Raw genomic sequence first — 5,078 nt, 5'->3', positions numbered from 1 at the left:
CATACAGTATGCATATATGCACACATATATAATGTGTACATATATTATATATGCATATATACTAAGGATATTGCTTCCAGGGCCATGCTAAGCAAAACAATGCAAGATTATGGTAAGCACAAAAAATACTGTAATCATGAGACATGATAAACAGGTGATCTCTGACACTATATCCTTTTGAAATAAAATTTTATAAATAAAAGTTCCATAAATATAATTACCCAGTGAAAGAGCAATAATATATATACATATATACACACATATATGCATACTTTGAGGTGGGTACCTTTCAGCTCTATTGTGATCCAGTGCAATTAGGGAATGTGTGCCCTGTTCTTGGCTGCAAACTCATGAGGCTGAGAATGACAGCCTTTGAGAACACAGTTCACAGCTTAAAGCCATTTCTATAGAAAAAAAAAAAAACAGCCCTAGAACTTTCAAAAGGAAAATCCTGTATTAAATCCTGTATTAAAGTAATATGATTTTCAAGCAAATATAAATGAATGTATACTTCATATATAGGATTATCTAGGTCAACATTTTAACTGTGGTCTGATCATAATGATAAAAAAAGATAAAGTTCATCTCTAAGTTTATTTCTACTAAAATATCATAGCTAGTATGAGAAGAAATATTTATTGTATGTGAATCTCTTAAAATGAAACCTTTACCTTTCAATGTCTGTGAAGTTTACCCTTCCAGAGTGCTGTCACCAGTATCCACCAGAAGTGACCATCACAGCTTGCTCTCAGCAGTGGCTCACTAGCCACTTCCCACGTCACCTACAGTCTCTTGGGTTTTCACTTTTTCTGTTAACATCTTTGTCCTCCTAAAGCAAAGCTTTCTACAGTTCTCCTTTTCCAGCATGGATGTCTGAATGTTACATCTGTGTGGCAGCATGAAAATACAAAGAGTTATGATCTACCAGGTCAAAGACAGATTGGAGTCGTTAGAATAATATTTCCCCTGCCCCTAGAAGCATTCTAGGTATGGCTGCTGTATCACAAATACATCAGTGGCTGGCAGAGCGGAGAGAGGATTTGTTTACATGCAATGATCTGACCTATGAACATCTGAGTAATTCGAAGTCTAACATTCCCTGACAAAAGCCAGACTGAGACAACCACCAATCTGTCACCAGGCAGGCATGAACAGGCTCCCAGTATGGGAGTAACCCAATGACTAGAAGACAACTGACTGGGACTGCTTGCCCTGGGCCAGGCTGGAATGAACCAGACAACCATTCCGAAGGGTCACTTGAGCAGGGAGCAAGCCTGAGGCAACCAGCACTATGGGACCTGGACAGGAAGTTAGCCTGAGATGACCACCAGTCTGACACCATACGGGACTGGAGAGAATGGTCACTATCCATTTCCAGTGTTATAGTATATGCACAGGTCAAAGCACTACTGAAACCACTCCTGAGATAACCTCAGACACTTAGAGATCCCGGGGCCACTAAGAGGAGCAGGTAAGTGGTGGAGAAATGGAAGAGGAGGAGAAACAGAAGGATAGGCACAACAAAGAGAGGGAGAGCTGGAGACCCAAGGAACAGCCTGATGTGAGTAGCCAGCCGGTGATACCATCCAGGACCATGGTGGAGGCCTGTGCTGTCCTGTGCTGCCATGGGGCTTGCTACTTCTGACTCCTTGGCCTAGCAGCATCAGTGGTCTGTTACAATCAAAGGCCAAGAGGATGTCCCTGGTCTGGACTGTCTACTGGGGACAGGTTGATGTCTGAGGGCTGTACAGAACTGGCCCCACTCCTCACCTGGCCATGGTGAGGTGGTCTTGGGAACTGAGAGCAGAAACACTCCCCCTGTCCTAGCCAGGTACAATACTCTGGAGAGCAAGTGAGGTAGCCCTGAGGCTAAGAGCTTTGGACATCTGGTCTTCTCATTCATCTTGCATATGGTACCATGGCCAAGGGAGAGGTACCTACTGTAGGAATAAGACCTGGTCCTGACGTCATAAAAGCCAGAGAGCTGTCCCTGCCCCTCATCAGCTGCACACGAGGGAAAGCAGACCTTGTATCTCAGCTGGGCACTCCAGCACAGCTATCCTTGTTCATAGGGAAGAGGGCAAGCTGACCAGAGGGTATGAACGTAGGAGTGCTGACCCCACCAGCCACTTGTCCATCCTGATGGGAAATGGGCAACGGAGAGATGAGCAACCTTGGACCTTGCCACCTAAGGCAGGCGGGAGAGATGCCTGCAAGGTCATCAGAACAGGAGAGCTGTCTGCCTTCCACCTTCTGCAGCACTCAGGAAAGCAGGCCGTGCACCTCACGTGGACAGCAAGGTAGAGTGGGCCCTGGATGTAGGGGTTGCAATATGAGTGAGCCAGCCCTGCTTCTTGTCTGCTGGGTGGTGGTATGGAGGACAGAGAGATGACTTCCTCCCCTCCTTGTCCCTCACCATCTACAGCAGGCTGGAGAGCTGGCTCCAAAGTCACGAAAGTAAGAGAACTGGTCATATCCCTTACCAGCTGCAACATTCAGGAGAGTGGGCCCTGCACCTCGCCTGAACAACAGGGTAGAGCGGACCTTAGTTCCAGGGGTGTTGCTGGTGGGCTGGCCCCGAGGAGGAGCCAGCAGTAGAGCTGGCAGGCTGAGCAGCTCAGATGCCTCTCAGGCCCAAATTGAGGGCTTTATATTGGCCAGCCCCAACATCTACCCCATCGATCGATCAACTGTTTGAATGCATTGAGGGGTGGAGGGTGTTGATACAGAGCCCAAGCTGCAGGATCTCCATGATACAAGGCGATGGCAGGTTGTCCAAGAGGAGTCCCAGTCAGGATCCAGTATTGATAGAGGGACAAAGTCAGAGGGCTCATACCAGACCAACGAGTCATTGCAATGAGTATCTGCAAGCAAAGAAGTATGGACAAAAGGTTTTCTGTGGAACACAGCACAACTTCCACAAAGAGAGGTTTTATTTATTTTTTTTTCTTTGCTTTAATTCACGAAGAACTTATAAACAAGGAAACGAACAAAAGATGAACAAGAAACAAAACAAAAAAGAAAAAAGAAATACGAATGAACATTTTAGATTCAAAAATACACAAATTACCTAAAAATCAGTTATTGTAATAACTATGATGATTAAAAAAGAAAAAAATAATACTTTATTGTAGTTTTCCTTGGGGGCAATAGTCTACAATGTGTTCTATTGTCTTTTAGAAGTCCCTAGGACAGAATTGCAACCGTCTCATTTACATATTCTATTTTGGTTTCCTTCTTTTTTCCTGTCTCAATTCTCCAGTTGACCTGAAGTAATCTCCTATCTCCCCTTCTTCATCTTTTTAAAACAAGTAAACAAGAAAACAAACAGGCACACAAACTCTTAGAATTTGCTTATGGCAAATCTGAAAAATATGTCTTTTTATAATGTTTTAAAATTGACCAGACAGATAAATATATGCAAATAGTAGCAGATTTACTTATTATTAATTTATTTTTGAGATAACTTGGCTAATAAGAATTTTATGCAAATAATGATCCTTTTGTGACACTTAATACTTACAGGTAGATGTCAGTAAGCATTGTGTTTATAGATAAGGATGCTGGGTCACAAACTGATGCAGAAGCTTTCTCATAATCAGATGTTGTACTGTATTCATAAGTAAATGTAATTACACAAGCATCAGAATACATTTGGAAGACAATATTTTGGAAACCGAGTTGTATTCTTTTGTACAACTGATGCAATTTTGTGCAGTAATTGTGTGATGAACGTGATTACAGCGTTGATCACAAAGGATACCTTCCTTGCCTTACTGTCAAGAATCTCACAAATGCTGGCTGGGAAGTACTAGTTTCCATAATTCTGATTTCTAGAAAGCATAAGCAGTTCATTCCCTCTAAATAGAATTCCTCAGTTTTCAGTTCCTCCATTCCCTGATATTTCTTACTTCTTCTTCGCTTGCTTTTATTCTCCCTCCACCTCATTCTATGTCTTCATATTCTCCTGCTTCTCTCATGTCTGCTTTCCCTGTGCCTGTAATGGCCCCTTTCCCTACATTCCTTGTCTTCGCTCCCTGCCTTCCTTCCTTTTTTGTTGCTATCTTCTTTTTCCTTTTTCTTATTCCTGATGTTGTTCTACAGTTTTAAAGTTTAGAATTCAATGATCAATTAAAACTAAAAAACAATTAGGCATTAGTTAGCATTGATTACTATGCAGATGAGCCTGATATATGTGCTGGGTGTCACTGACTAATGGGCCTGGCTTGTTTTCTTTTCTCACTTTATCCACAGTCAGAACAAAGGAAATGTATTATTAACTACAAGAGAATCACATAAGCAGAAAACAATGAAATGGCCAAGTGTAGATAAACATGGCACATTTCTAAATATTACATTTTCAAAAACAGTGGGAGAGATGCTGTAAATACTGAAAAGTCAAATGATAATATAAACCAAGAAAATGTAAAAACTGTGGCACTGAAGGCAGTAGGAGAAGTGTGAAGATAGTCTGCAGGCTGTGAACATCTATTCCTGAAACAGCAGTTCCAAATTTTTGATTAGTACAGTATTTAATGAGACGTTATTACTTAAAAACAAGTAGTTATTTACATATAATCAATACATTTTGATGAAGAGGGTTTCAAAGAAAATATGCTTTCTTTATTTTAAAATGCATGTACTTCCAAGAAGACAAAAAGTGTCAAGTAACCTGGACCCTTTGGAGCCTGGGCCCTGGCTCCCAAAGGACACCAAAGAGCATACATGAGCTAAACCTAGGCCCCCTGCATGCATGTAGCAGATGTATCATTTGGTCTTTATGCCAGTCCCCCAAGAACTGGAGAGAGGGTTTTCCCTGACTGTTGCCTCCCTGTGGATCCTGTTCTGCTACCTGAAGTGCCTTGTCTGACCTCAGTAGGAGAAGATGAGCCTAGTCCTGCAGTGACTTGATGTGCCAGGGTGGGTTGGTACCCAGAGGAACTTTCCTCCTTATCAGAGGAAAAAGAGAGGGGATATGGGGGGAGGAGGTATGTGAGGGGAGGACTGGAAGAAGGGATGGAGGAATGGGGCTGCCATCGGGATGGAAAATGAAAGAGTGAATGAATGAATGAATGAAT

The 5,078-nt window shown here is 42.4% G+C and overlaps 1 non-coding gene across 1 annotated transcript; it reads left to right on the top strand.

Annotated features, from left to right (window-relative positions):
• Window positions 1-965: 965 nt before the first annotated feature.
• LOC115065281 lies at window positions 966-1,097 on the top strand. Its single transcript, XR_003845072.1, has one exon. It is a non-coding gene; the product is annotated as a small nucleolar RNA SNORA17 (small nucleolar RNA).
• The last annotated feature ends 3,981 nt before the right edge of the window (window positions 1,098-5,078 follow it).

Source organism: Mus pahari, chromosome 13 (genome assembly GCF_900095145.1).
Source record: "Mus pahari chromosome 13, PAHARI_EIJ_v1.1, whole genome shotgun sequence".
Lineage (NCBI taxonomy): Eukaryota > Metazoa > Chordata > Mammalia > Rodentia > Muridae > Mus > Mus pahari.
Note: the sequence above shows the minus strand (reverse complement) of the source record. Positions and strands in the feature narration are given on the sequence as shown.